At 44.9% G+C, this 15189-nt stretch overlaps 1 long non-coding RNA gene across 2 annotated transcripts; it reads right to left on the bottom strand.

The window, feature by feature from the left end:
• Positions 1 to 2647: 2647 nt before the first annotated feature.
• On the bottom strand, positions 2648 to 14796 carry LOC116447650. Of its 2 annotated transcripts, XR_004241631.1 has the most exons (4): positions 14571 to 14796; positions 5331 to 5408; positions 3674 to 3798; positions 2648 to 2861 (listed from the first exon to the last, which is right to left on the bottom strand). It is a non-coding gene; the product is annotated as an uncharacterized LOC116447650 (long non-coding RNA). The 2 variants fall into 2 exon arrangements; XR_004241630.1 differs by having other exon boundaries at positions 2648 to 3798.
• Positions 14797 to 15189: the final 393 nt, after the last annotated feature.

Here is a 15189-nt window from a genome sequence, read left to right on the forward strand (position 1 = left end):
GGCTTCACAAACCCCTGGGCAAGCGATCCCGGACTCTCAGGAACAGCAGGCTGGAACGGCAGGCTGGAACGGCAGGCTAGAGCGGCAGGCTGGAGCGGCAGGGACGAACGCAAATCCCGGGTGGCAGACGAGATGTATCCAGATGGGAAAAACCCACGGAGGCCCAGGCAGGCAGGGCGAGCAGGGCTACAGCGTAGCGAAAGCTCGAAGCAGCAGCGGGGCAGGGCAGCCACAGCTCGGTCTCCAGCAGGGCAGGGAAAGCAGCTTTTGGGGTCCCGGCGTTGCTTCCAGCAGGAAGAAAGAACGGCCAAAAAGAAAGAAGCAGCAGCTCCTTTCTCTGCAGCTTCTCTCTCCGGACGCTCAGAGCGAACTGACCCCACACCCAGGTGTAGACAAAGGAGTAGCCAGGCCCGCCCCACTCCCCTTTTTGTCTTTCTTAAGTACAGCCATTTGTCCCCTAGCAACATGCATATGGGAGAAAATTCCTTTAACAGGAAAAAAACTAAGACTAAACTAAAACCCCAACAGGGGGCATCATTAAAAATGCTTGCTTCGCCGCATGTTTTACAGCATTTAAGACCGGCTCTGGGGTGTTTCGGGCCTGGTCTTGTGGCTTGGCAAGCAACCCCTCACCAGTAAGGTGGTCCATGGAAACCCCTGCGTTATTAGGGTCTTGCAACAGGATTGGGAGGACCTCTCTTAATTTCTTTCTCCACCCGTCATCCCACATCTCGAATTCGGCTGGAGAAAGCAAGCAAGAAAAAATGCTTTGGTGGTCTGCCGGGACCAACACTGTATTAGTGAGGGTGGCCCGCAGGAGATTCCGGAAATAGGGACTCTCCCTCCCAAACTCCTTCTGGGCTTTACAGAGTTCTTTGAGCCCAGCAGTGTCAAAGGGTTTCCAAGTGGGGTTGCCGCCAGCTCGGCTATAAGTAACCGGAGCGGTGAAGGGACCGGAGGAGGCTCCCGGTTCCGGGTTCAAGATGGCGTCGGTTCCGGTTTCCACAGCGTGGGAACCGGAAGATGAGGCGTGGGAACCAGAAGGCTCCTCCCGGTAGGCGGGGGCTGAGGACAAAGAGGAGTGGCCATGGGAAAGGCGGGGACTCCCGACGCAGGGGGTGGTATCCGATGTGAAGGAGGAGCTCACAGTCGTCACGTTAGGAGGGGGCGGGGCCAGGAAAGGGTGAGGAGGAGGGAGGAGAAGAGGGTTGTGGGAAGAAGAAGGAAAAAAGGCTGGCTGTGCCATGTGGTCTCCTCCATTTTGGGAGAGTGCAGGAACAGCAGGGAAAGGAGGCAAAATGGAAGACAAAGAAAAGCCTTCGCCGTCATTTTGAGGGCAGTAAAACTGGGAACCGCTTTTTGGGCGAACAACCAAGGAAGACGGCATAGGAGAGCGGGTTTGGGTAGAAGCTGAAACAGCTTGGCCAGGGCTACTTCGGCGGGGTGGCTGAGAGGGTCGAGGAGGGTCAGGGAGACGGTGGCAACCCCGTGCCTCTGGGCAGTTTACACCTCCCGATCTTCTCAGCGAAGGGGTAGTGGAATGAGGAACACGAGGGGGGGAAGGAGGGACTTGGGAAGAACTGGGGAGAACTCAGGGCTTTTCTTTTATTTTCCGATTAGCTTTGTGTATATCTCTCAAAGCCCAGACCATGTAGAGAAACCTCTCTCCAGAGGGATTTCCCCGTTGGTTTAATTCCAATATTTTGTCCCCCACAAATTGCCAAAACGTGGCTGACTTCAAATTAGCAGGGGACATCTGCGGAGAATAAAAGAAGAGCCACTCAACAAACCTTTTCAAAAACCCCTTTGATAACTGTAACCCACAACTCTTCAGGGACTCCCCAACTTGGAGATAAACCTCCCCCTGAGGCTGGGAAAGCTTAGCTCCCATCTTTAATCTCAGCCTCAACTTCACCCACCACCGGCAAAAAGGAGAAACTAAAGGCAATTTCCCAGGGGCCGGGAATCACAAAAATACTTACACATGCAAGAAGAAGACACAGGCGTCCGGTCCTGGAAACAAAAAGGCACGGTGGGTCCTCCGGGTCAGGCTGTTCTCCTGGCAGGAGTTGGCAACCTCCTCTTGGAGCGCAACTTTTAAAACAGAGCGCGCTGCCACGAGAGGCATTGGTGGCTCCAAATCGCTGACCCTCGCAGCCCCCTGGCAGCGAGGACAATGCAGGAACTCACGTGTGTGTAGTCCCTGTTCGGGCGCCAACCTAACGCAACCGGGGGCTTGTAATCACAAGCCTCGGCATGCCCTCGGGCAGAGGGGACGCAGCGTTAGCCTCCACAGCGTCCTCGCTGGACGGCTCAGTGGAATAGGTGTGAGATAGATGCGTGCGCTGGCTCCTCCTCAGAGGAAGCACGTTGGGCAGCCGATGGATTAGGCTGGCGTTAGTCTGGAAAGCAAAGAAGGCGGGAGGGGCTTCTGGTGTGGGTTCCAACAGGTTTATTTGCGGGAGGGTCCAGGGACCAGAGAAAAGCCTCGAGAAGAAGCGGGCACACCCTTTTATGGGGGGTGGAGCAAGGCGGGGAAAGAGAAAACAACCAATGGGGTACAAGCAGAGGGGAGGATACAATTTTTCAGAACAAATGGGGAAAACAGGGAGGCAGGAGTCACAACAGGGAACCAATTAATAACTAAGAAAGGGAGAACTTTCTGGAACAGGGGGAGGTAACTTAAGATTGGGAGCCACCCAGGGGGAGGTAACCTAGATCTCAGTGAACTCGTCTGGTCTGCCTTCCGATCCACTGTCCTGGGTGGCGAAATCCACCCAGTGGATGGCCCTGGTTTGACTGACATTTGATGGTTTCAGCCTGAGAGCAGGCTGAGCCACCCCAGCAATCACCCGCACCTCCTGCATTGAATCAGAAAAAATAAAGATAATCAAATCTACAGAGACACAAAGTCACAGATGCCTAAGCACCTGACTTCACAGATGCACAGACTACAAATCTATACCCAAGAAGACAGGAAATATTACAACTACACACAGGAGACAAGCCAGAGTTAACAAGCACTCCAATGCTCCCGAGACATGCAGTGATCAAAGCCTTGTCTTTGTTCTACACTCCACAGCTTAGATGTATCTTCACAGTTTACTGAAAAGAATGAAGTAACTGCAAAGATGCATTTAATACCATTTCAGTTTACAAAAATACTCAATGCTTGAACAGAGTGCATTTCATTAACAATTTCCAGGCATCTGACAAAAAGATCCTTGCTAAACTTAGAGCTGCCAAATGGCAACATAGGACTCTACAATAGGGAGGAGAATGCAAATGAGGGAGGTAGGATGGCAGTGAAGAACAGATGCGAAACTTGACCAAAAATTTGAAATAAATGAAGACTCACACAGGCACAAAGTCCTGGTGGATAATGGTTTTTTTCCCCTTGTAATTATTGCTTGGCAACTGCCAGTCACTCACGCAGTCCCTGGTTTAGTAGGTGCTGTTTCAGTTTTCAATAGTGTTACTTTAAAAGCCAATATAGACCATACACAGGAAAACAACTGTTTCTTCAAATAGTCTCTTTCCTTCGAGACATCAATTCTGCATTAGTTACACCAAAATTCTTTGTTCCTCCACTGCAGGTACACTGTAACCACCACTTTCCAAATTTTACAGTTCTTGTCAGTTAATGGCCCAAACCTTCCTTATATTAAATTACCTGGACAAAAGAATCCAAAGAGCTCTATGCAGCAATGAATGGAAAGCACTAGCCTCAGGAAACTGCTGGAACATCCTACAGCTTCCAGAGCTTGCAGGAATTTCATCCACATCTGAAGATTCAAGCTGAAAATAAAGCATATTTAAATCTCTTTAGCTGTCTCCCTGATTATTCACGGACTATCTGGCCTCAGATCTGTTTACCATGGCTAAAAAAGTACACTAGGATAAAGCTTTTCAAAGTCTATACTGATCCCCCACTTTCACGTGTCTCTGTTCTGGAAGCTGTACTTTCCTGGCTGTGATCTGCCAGCTACTTTCAGAACTGCAACTACCTATGTCACAAAGATAAGAAAGTTTCTAAAGCAGCATTGTTACTGTGTTATTGAGCACAACAGTTAATAACTATTTGCTGTCAGGCTCTTTAAATCACTTATTTTACCAGAGCTGCTTTGCATTCCATTCCTTCCTGCATGCTAATTTGGAACATAAATTCTTTTCAGCTGTATCTCATTACTATACAAAATAAGCAGTTCACTACTCCATCACAATTACACAAGTTCATCCTCCCCTTCTATTATCTTCAGTGACAAACCAACAGAGAACTTGAATTTTGCTGGCTTTTATTGTGCCAACAGTACAATAAGGAGAAACCAAGAATGGGCTGTCAAAGAGTCCTGGGAGACTGCAAGAGCCCCAAGCCCCTGAAGTTTTACAGAGTTCTTGTCTATTTCTTTTAGACTCCTTGAAAAAAATCTCATCAATACTCTTGTTTTAACATACACTGAAACTTTACTTAAAGTAGCAACTCTCCACTAGATTTTGATTTACAGAAGTTTGAGTTATGCCTATGACATATGTGCTTTAAATGCTAGGAAGGCTACCTAAAAATAAAAAATGTTATTTGTTCTATATATACAAAAACCACAATAGTGGTATCTGAGGATCTATTTTCCCTAATGTTCAGTAAATGTACTATAGATGCTTTTACTTTTTGCACATCTTTTTAGTTAAGAAATCTTTTTAGAAACCCATAGGTTTGCTTCTATAATGCTTGCAAGAAACAGGTTACTGATGAAGGTCTTTCAGAGAAAATCAAGAAATGCATCAGTACCTCATCAGGATACACACCCTCTCCCCTCAGACAGAGATTTGGGGATGAGAACAGATCTGATTGGGCAGATTGCTGGGCAGAAGCACCCACCATAGGGACAGGCAACAGCACCCACCATAAGGACAAGCAGCTCTAGGGGTGCATCACAGCTCCCCAAGGTGCCAGCAGCCGCCCATGTGGATACGCCTGTGGGTGTCTTCCTGGCACCACGCTCCAGATCCCCGAGCACGGAGGACATCTGACACCACACAGTACCGTGGGGGAGGCACCTTCTTCACCCATGTGCAGTGGGGCTGCCATGGCCCCCAGACCTGGCTGGCGGGGGACTGGCAGCAGCCACCAGCACAGTCCTGAGCCCACACAGGGAACGTACAGCCAAAATACAGCATGACTTCCCCAGTGTGCCAGAGAGCCAAAACACAGCATGACCCTCACAGAGTGCAAGACAGCTAGAACATGGCGTGACCTTCCAAGTGTGCCAGAGATCTGGCGCACCCTAAAACACAGCGTGGTGTGTCCTATTTTAATGGCCGAGGTCCCCTACCTTTGCTGGCGGGCCTTTGGCTGAGGGGGCTGGTCGCCTGTCTTAGCTTCCCAGAGTGTCACAACAATCCAGGAGTACCTGCAGAGAAAAAAGAGAAGAAAATAAGTACAGCGGTGCTTTTCTCACTGCTGGATGAGCAATGATGCAGTACCTCGAGGTTACTCTGCTGATCAGAGCCACCTCAACAGGAAAGCTGCCGGCAGTGACCACCACCCTCCCTCAGACACCGCTGCCATCTTTTTGCATGACACCATCTTCCCTCGTCCCTCTGCCTCCTGCCCACAAACCAAGGCCAGGCCAAGCTCGCCTCTTCTCACAGCTAGAGAAACAATCTCAAGCTTCTTGGGATGTGCCAGGGCCGCCATTGGGCAGGGGCCACTCTGTGTGCTGCTCCGGCCCCTGGAGGGACAAGCCCCAGCTGGGGGCAGCGATCCGCCTTCCTCCACCTTCCTCTTCCTCCTTGTCTGTGCCACCCTTTACCATGCTCTGTGTGCCAGTTCTCCAGGAAAATACAGCATTTCCACTATTCCACTACAGCAAAGCATTAGAACAAAGTAATTAAGTCCATGAGGGTTACTCTCCTCCATAAAATTTCATATTAATAATTCAGAATGATACTTGAAATTGTGACAGCTCCCTCACTAAATTACAAGGTTTCACATGTAAATTATGGCAAAGTTGTCCCTTGCATGTCTATTCTTTATTAAAAATAATAGGAACTTGAAATATTTATCAAAATATCAAAGGAAATCAGACAAGCAAATGGATGTCTTTAGCTTCTGAAAGGGCGTATATGCTGCCATGCCAAATCCTCAAGACATGGGATTTTCTTGGATCTCATATAGTACCACTTGGTCTTTTAACATGCAGTTCTGGATTTCTATTTGTTACAGTTGTGTGGCTGTTTTTAAAGTCACCTAATACTGCTCTTCACAAGCCAAACTGTCCCAGACTGAGGAGAGAACCTCCTCAACTAAAGAGATGAGTACTACCCAAATCTCTACTCTCCACAAACATTTGATAAGCTTTTTTAAATGAAATTGCATAATCTTCCTTTACCATCTCCAGTCAGGTATAACCAGGAAGTATATGATAAAGATACTTCTTAGAGAAATACCTGACTCCTCCATAACATACCCAATGGGCAGTTTTATCCATATATCTTGTATAAATCCAGAGATTCCTCTTTTACCAGGAAGCTCAGAAGAAGGGAAAAAGTATGATTTAGGGTTGTAGCTTTTTTCTGATTTAGACACTACTGAATCTTGCTCTCATTTGAAGACAGGTTACTTTCCACTTTTACTTACTTAAATTTAAAACTGCAAACAGACACATTTATTAGCATTTTACCTCCTTTCAACTAGAAAAAAATCCCATTAGTTTGAAGTTGGGGGAAACAAGGTCAAGTGCAAAGAAAACTACCGAGTATGTTCATTTACAAATACATGTGACACCATCATAACACTAAAGGCACCTGTAATAGTTCAGCTCCCACAGCAGTTTCACAAAGACTATTATCCTCAGTACAGACCCTCCTCTGGATGATTAACAGCCAGAGTCTTGTGAAGTCAGCATGAATCTTATTGGTCCATTCCAGTACATGTTAAAATTATTTTATTTTATTCATGCAGCCAGTTAAGAAGCTAAAAGACAGCTTTTCCATTCTGGGATTCAGTCACCTTAATTTGGTTTTACATATGTGTTTGTGCTTCCCAGTTGAAAGAGCCACTGTTGTGAAAACTCCTAAACATGTACTTTGCTTTTCTTCCTGGTTATCATCACTTGCACATACAAAGTTTATAAACTGAAAGAAAAACATAAAGTAAAAGCCCTCCCTTCATTCCTGTCTGGAGAGGATCAGCAGAGCTGTGAGCTAAACAGCATCCTGTAAGTAGTGCTCACCTGTCTCTGTTTAAATACTTTTACTTACATGCTCATAAGAGACAGGTATTCCTTGGACTTCAAGCAGTCTCAGCTTTTATGTATCTTCACTGGCTTCTTCACAGACAGAAGAGGAGCGGAAAATAATGCTTCTCAGAGGCAGGAGACACCAGCTACTACTCACATACTAAGTTCTTTTGCTGGAAAAATTTGGTATTCATGTACAGAAGTATTTTCCATCTAGACCTTCCACTTACCTTGCAGACTCTTAGTATTCAGTTCTTACCTTCTCTATAGTCTGTTCCAGCTTCTTTTATCTCCTTAATTTTGCAGGCCCTCATCTTCCAACATCCACCTTTCCAAGAGCAGGCTGTTTCCCAGGGGATCCAGGGAAACATCTCTCATGATCTTGAGCCCAGGCCAGAACTTCAAGGCTAAACTACTTGCAATACATGCCACATTCCTGATCATCCGCCCTCCATAGAAGGGAGGCTGAGCTAATTAAAGAGAGTCATAGTCAGGTGGAGGATAAGCCTACCAAAGGCTCACGCTAGCACTCCCTTTTCCATGCTTTTCCTCAGTAACCCTGTGGATGAAAGAAAACTGGCCGTTGCAGAAAGCCTGGAAATACCCTCCCTGATACAAGGACAGGCTTCCTTCCGCACAGGGTGTGCTCACAGGGCTGGGGGAAAAAGAAAAACCACCAAAATATCTGAGCTAATCACATATGAATGATCCCCATTTTATATTTAATTGCCTGTATCGCTTCAGGAAAGAACTACTACCAACTGCTGGAAAACCTGGGACAAGCTAGGGTACTAGATTTTAGGCAAGGTATGAAGCATCTCTTATCTACCATTTACCTACCAAGGGAAAGGGAATAAGCAGAGACTTTGCTGATGAGAGACCCAAAGGTCAGGGATACATCTCACTAATGCTGGCACTCACACAAGTTGAGAAGAGGAAGGGCTGCTTGATTTGTGTTGGCCAGAGAAACCTCACATGCATCCCCTCCATCAGGACTTCACTTGTTCTGTGATAACGTCCCAAGCACTCAACTTGAGAAAACACATCATTCTGAGCCTCAGGTGAGAGAGCAGTTAGTTTCTGAATTCATGCTACCCAGTGTTTGACTCCATGAAGTTTACATTTTCATGGGCTTTCTTTTCAGCACACATAAAGGGCTTAAAGCGAAAAAGCAAAACTTTCCAAACAACACATTATCAGCACAAAAAAAAAGACTTCTTTAGGTTATCACAGGTTCCACTAACAAGTGAAAACAATATTTTGGGAGTTGTCAACACTTCACTGCAGACCTGAATAATTGCAAATAGGTAGGAAAGGGAAGAAGGTATTCCCAAGTGAGAGAAGAGAAGGTGGTAAGAGGAAAGAGTCAGCACCTTCAGACAAGGGCAGGAAAAGAATACTTATCACTGTCATCTAATTAGGTCTCGAGGGAAATCAGTAATAAATTCCACATAACAGTGCAAGCTGGAGGCACGAAGAAGTGATTTGGTAGGGTGATGGCAAATCAGAGTATTTGTACTTCCTAGCTGGTGACATACTTTCTTACTGAGAAGCCATGTATTTGAGTAGAGCTTTTTTATTTCCTATTGTGTATTTCCCACTGGGAAACTGCTGTGCATTTTCAGATTGATAGCCACAGAGACCTTCTGTGTTCTGAGCAGCTAAGCCTCAGTTAAACATTGCTGGACCCTGCAGTGTACTTCTACATTAAACATAAAGTATTCTCCTTGGAGTTCAGCCAAAATGCTTTCTCATCTTTATTGAATATGGCAATCCCTTAACTATGACTAAAGCCTGATCACCAGTATTTTTGTCATGACAAAACATTTCATTCTGTGGTACATCCATAGAGATGTTTCTTCTTCATCCACATACTTTTCTATTGCAGAATTATGCCTGTGCTGTGATTCCCCTAATGGTCGGCACATTAACATGACCTGTTACAGGGGCTTAGGGGTTTAAAGAGCTGACAGTGACCCTGCTTCTTTCTTGTTTTGCTGGAGAAGGAACCAGGTGATCACACAGAAGCCCTGGCCTACAAGATACTGACTTCTCTGCACTTTCTGAAACTAGAAGAAACATTTCTCTACATGGTATGAGAACTCATCTCCTAGTTACTTGATAGTACAGTGGCCTTAGTGCATTACATTATACCATATAAATACAAGGGAACATACTACACAATCACACTCACCTATATTTAGAGCTCTGCTTAAATATCAAAGCAGCATTACAACTGCGTGTATTTTCAGTATAGACAAAGGTGAAATGTTCACACTGGTGAGAAGAGCAAGATTAAAAAAGCCATACCAGTCAAGTGGAAACAAGGATGGAAAAGGGGAGATTACGGCATAGAAGCAACTGAGGGGAAAAAACACCAAACCAGCCCAGAGTGTATTAGGTATGTTCTCAAACAAGCAGTGGCAGTGGGAGCTGGAAGGAAGGCCAAGAGGGAGATGCAGAAGGTTGAAAGTGAGATGAGAGGCAGATACACATGGACAGTGGAGACTGCATGTAAAGATATAGAGAGGAAAGAAACTATGAGCTGACTTTGGAGTATCTGTGAGAAAAAAATCAGAGCTCAGGGAAAATGGAAAGATAGCACCAGGACACATCACTTATATCTGGCTGTATTCAGGTGAAAAAGATAAGGAAAGTTTGTGGGATTTCATGGTTTGAACTTCTCAAAAAGGTCCTACAATGTCAATGCATTCCCTTCTTGCCATGAACTTGACATGATTCCTGTCTGAGAAGGCTTTGCTACCCAGTCAGTGTGTTATAGTAAAATAAATGTTCATTTCTGCAGCTTTATATGCCAAAAGGAAACTTCAGCCTCAATCTCCAGAAAGGCAGTGGCACTAAAAAAAGTCACCAGTTTTTGCTGTGGGATTTGAAGAAGCACCATCTGACAGACAGACTTCAGCAAAGGTTGGGCACCAAGTCTCTCACGACAGAAATTCCTCTTTATAACATGAAGAAATACAGGACCATGACTGCAGCATGGGGTTTTCCACTGAGAAATTAAGTATATGTAATAAAGTATTTATTTAGGAAGCCTGCCTGGGAAATTGTGTGTGTATTTAACTCAGTGGAGAAAGCATTTAGAAGTAGTTCAGCCTTGCAAAGATATTGCCCCTCAGTGTAAGCAAGGTCAGAAAGAGCCTGAGTTATCCAGCACATAACAACCCATCCGCCTTTATAAACCTGACAGCAGCATGGTTTTGTTCTCCTCCTGAGAGCACAGGAGTTGTTCAAGGATTTAAAATGCAGTCAGTTTTATTAGTTCCTGGAAGGAAGGATGGTAATGCTGTAACTCCCTTTAGTAGAAATGTTTGAAATGCCCAGTGACTCCGAATGGCTTTGTTAGTCACACCATCCCTGTAGGGTATGAAAGGGCACATTCTTCCCATTTACTTCCAGACAGTGCATTTGTTTTTGAGCTACTCAGGGTTACAACCTGTGTGTAACATGTTGAAGAACATTTTTGTCAATCACCTGTTGATGTGTTTCCTGCTTTTAACCTTTAATTATTCAATATTCATGTTATAAAAGGTTCTGCATGCCAGTCCTTTAGCAATTTTCCTTGAAGAAGAATGAGCTTGTAAAATGTAAAATCCCCTAAGAAAAAATAAAGGTTTTAATTTCAGCTTACCAGCACCACTTGCACAAGAAAAATGCTACAGATAATGCAACATGTGCGAGTGCACATTATAAGGAAAGCTGCTTGTCATATTAGCAGTGTGTGCACATGTGCTTGCATATTTTCTGTAGATATGTCCCTTCTCACAATGGGATTATTCCGTATTTTAAAATCCACAGGAAAAAACATTAGCAAATGGGTTGCCATTTCTTGATGTAAATCACTCAAAGTGCCCTCATTTTCTTTTTTTTTTTTTTCTTTTTTGTGGGGGAGAAGGATAATAGCAAAGAAATTACTGAGATTCTCCCATAAATTTTATTTATGACATATTTTGAGATTTTTATATGGAAGATGTCTAAAAGAAACAGCCCCACATTCCCTGTTAAAGTTAACGGTTATTTCAGAGCAAATCCTTTGCCACAAACTTGACTATTTACTCCCAATTATGGAACAGTAAGAATAGTAGGAGACATAAAATACTCCATAATCTTCTTCAGGTGAGCAAAATTGAATTATTCTGAAACAAACAATAACAAATACATGTTCACCCCCAATACTACAAATGTCTTTAAGATGCTGTACTCATCCAAAGCCTTTTTCTCAACACTTTATCTATATGACTTGTTCAGTGTGATTAGTGGCAGGCAGCCTTGATCCCTTGACCTTGCATTGGCATTCCCAGCAGCATGTCCTTAGCAGTGATGGAATGGTGCTTGCTGTTTCCTTTTAGTGCATGCATAGATGTGAAACACTTCATGCAGGATAACATGTTTTAGCAGTCCTACAGGGCTGAACAAGTCAGCCAAGCTAAACAGCTTCAGCTCTTTAAAGTCATTTTGGAGCCACCATGAGGTTGCCAGAAATAGAGGTAAATGGGTAACAGAAACGCATTCCATAATGGGATTAAATAAACTGTGGGCCAACAAACACTTGTTGGATTAAGAAATTTGTTTCTTGCAAGGCCAGCAGACAGTTTGGGGCTGAAAGTAAATGCTAAATTGCAAATGCTGTCTTGGCAGCCAGCAGAGGCAGGCAGGGTAGCACTGCTGAGAGTGCTGCTGATGCAGGAGTCAGTGCTCACCAGGGCAGCTGCAAGGGTACATCTCCCTCCATGCAGGGGCTCAGCCTGTGCAGCAAGAGCTGCTGGAGGCACTGGCCAGCCAGCTCACAGAGGGCAAAAACATTACTTCTTCCCTTATAGTCTTCTCTTACATTATTTCTTCTCTAACATTTACCAGAATCCAAGTAAATTTATTTTTTCCCATCCAGGCATTTAAAATTCAAGAGTGATCCCAGAACAGTGTATTACGGAGTACAAAGACAAGGAGTTACTGAATCTTTTTCAGTATAGCAGAAGGTGGTGTAAGCTTCCCTGTGGTACCCATGTCCCTAGTAGAAGGGACACAGGGTGAGAATACACCAACAGCTGACTTTGATTATAAAGGAGCAGGTATCATTTACTAGGCACTGGGGTGCACTTTGTTATCACTGAGCTATAAAGAGTAATTCTGAGGTTATTCCAGCGATTCCATGGAAATGGGGTAAGCTGTCTGTTTTGTTATAGGGCAGGAGCATTTCTGTCTGGTAATTTCCATGAAGCAGCTGCCAGGTAGGGACACATCTCTTGCTTTTGGCAGCAGCATCCCTGAGATTGCGCAGTGCCGCAGCCTGTCCTCGTGCCGATGTACTATAAGGCATGTGCCATAAGGACTGCTGCTGATAAGGGCAGTCCTCTGAGCCCTCCTCCTCCACTTGCAAAGTGAATTTGCAACTGTCCAATATCCAGCTCATGGTTTTAATCTGCTGTAGCTGTTTTGCATCATGTGATGGGTGCAGAAACTGCTGCAATTGATCTTGTGAGGTTTTGTTTCTTCTGGGCCGTTTTCTCAGAGGTGCGCGGCTCTGCCACACGCATGCAGCATTCCTGTCTTGCACAGCAAGACCCCACACACTGCTAAAAGGAGGCTGTCAGAGCTGCAACCACACATTTAAACTCACCCCTGAGAATGGCACAGAGAACACAGTAAGTAGTTGTTCAGAGGGTATGGAACATGCCATACTGAGGTCTGTGTGGGTGAGAGACACACAACTAATCAAAAAGTAAAAATAGCAAGTTGTACACTGAGCAAAAACTCCTTTGATGTCAAGCAGCATATAATATCAGTTGATCATCAAAACCCCCCAAAAAACCAAGAGAACAATCCTTACATGAGCTGCTGTGAGCTGCTGAGGATGCCACCACTATAAATTTCTCTACAGCTACAATCATGAGCATGGCCAGCACTCCCTTGAACTATGCTAGAACAAGCACTCTGTCCATCTGTACGAAAACATTAACTGACTATTTATTCATTTATTTCATCAGTATTTATTGGTCTATCACAGCTCATGCATATTTGTCAGGGCAAATAAACAGTCTTTTTTGACATATCATCCAATGCTACTGTGTATAGTAAAAGCCACCACTCAGTCCACATCAAAAATATTGCCAAAACCCCAAACAATCTATCTTATTCTTGAATGGGGTATAACAAATGGAAGAAAAATACCCCCACATGTCACATGTGTAAAGGGAAGATACCTGTGCAGGTATTAAGGGAAAGGGAACATGGCACAAGGTAATGGGGATGTAGGTCTAGGAAAGTAACCAGCTACCTGACTGCAGCACACAGCAATACTCTGCTCAGTGTATCCAGAGGGCACCAAAAAAAAAGAGTAAGGAGTGGAGAAAAGGAACACCAGTCTTCTCCTGACTGCTTCTGGAGCATGATAGCAACTGGGTCGTAAAGAAGCTGCAAACACACTTCAGCAACCAGTGAGAGGAGCAGCAAAGACACATCTGCAAGATCCAGGTGACCTCCAGACACCTGACTGGGATGGGAGTAAGGAGGTGAGAGACACCCACTAGTCCCACGTGAGAAATGCTGTATTTCACACTCCAGGCAAGAGACTGAAAACTAGTTTGGGTGGGAAGGAGAGGTTGAGGATCAACCCTACACCAAAAGCAGAGAGGAAATGATGAAAATAGGGACAGGCAGTGGCTCAAGCAGAGTTAGAAGTATTCCTGGACATGGATTTTTCTTGTGATTTGCAGAATCAAATTCCCACATGCTTTTCTCTTAGTTTATTTTTACTTTGCATTAAGAGTATGGTAAATACCAATTTATTGCTGAAGAGCACAATTACAGGTCATGAAATAGGGCTTATATGCCCTTCTCAGGATTCTCTCCAGTGCATTTCCATTTTAAATTATACACCCATTTTAAAAGACTCCCTTTTAAAGAGCAAGCCCCTCTAACAGTTTTTTAAATATTTTGCCAACATGCCTTTGTAGTTCAGGACAGCAGCAGTGCAGTTTCTCTCCATTTTTCCTCTTACTTTGACTTTCATTTTGTATTTTCTCCTGTTAGTGAAAACAATTTGTCTCTGTTTAGAGACAAGTTTAGAAGAAAATACTCTGGAATGAGTGTTTCCTTTAAAGAAAAAGGGCTTCAGCAATCCCTTTTCTTCCAATGTAAAAATGAATACCAGTGTGTGAAAGTGAAAAAAACCCCCAAAACCAACTATTTTGGCACGGCACAGGAAAAAAATGAATGAATGCTAGATACTGAACCGTCAGAACATTACTCCCCACACATACCCCTACCCACGGCAGAACAAAGAAACCCAAAATAGCAGGGGAAGGAACAAACCGGCTGGCCGCATGGCAGGGGGAACAAAAGGGGACCGGCTTGTTGTCTCAGGAAGGAAAAAAAACGTTCACGCAGGAGCTCGGGCAAAACCGATGGGAACCTGCTGAACCTCTGGCGGCGGTCTCCTCCTCACAGCAGATGAAGCTGGTGGGTTTTGGTGTCCTTTCTCTTGTTGGTTCGGCTTTTCCCAAGCTCTGGGGCCGGGCGGAGTGGTTACCGCGGCTCCCCGCAGGTCCCCATCTCCCAGCGGTTGTCTGATCTCGGACCAAAACCAAGCCGAACGGTTCAAGAAAAAGCAAAAGCTGCTGAAGGACAAAAGCCTCTCCAGGCCAGGGAAAGGGGAAAAAAGAAACTTCTTGCATAAGCTAACAAACAAACAAGCTAGTTAAGCAACAAAGCAGCCGCTGATCTGCACCACACCGAGCACGCCGGGAGTGAGGCTTTGAACAAAGCTCGCGCAGGAGCCCCCAGGGCTCCTGCCCCTGCTCCGGACTCACCCTAAAGCGACAGCAGCCATTTCTGGGCATAAGGCAGGCGAGTAGGGAGTAGAGTGTCATCATAAAATCATCCCAAGATACAATTAAGACTGCAGCTTGTCCCATCCTATTTTAAACTGACT

The sequence above is a fragment of the Corvus moneduloides genome, chromosome 8, assembly GCF_009650955.1.
Source record: "Corvus moneduloides isolate bCorMon1 chromosome 8, bCorMon1.pri, whole genome shotgun sequence".
NCBI lineage: Eukaryota > Metazoa > Chordata > Aves > Passeriformes > Corvidae > Corvus > Corvus moneduloides.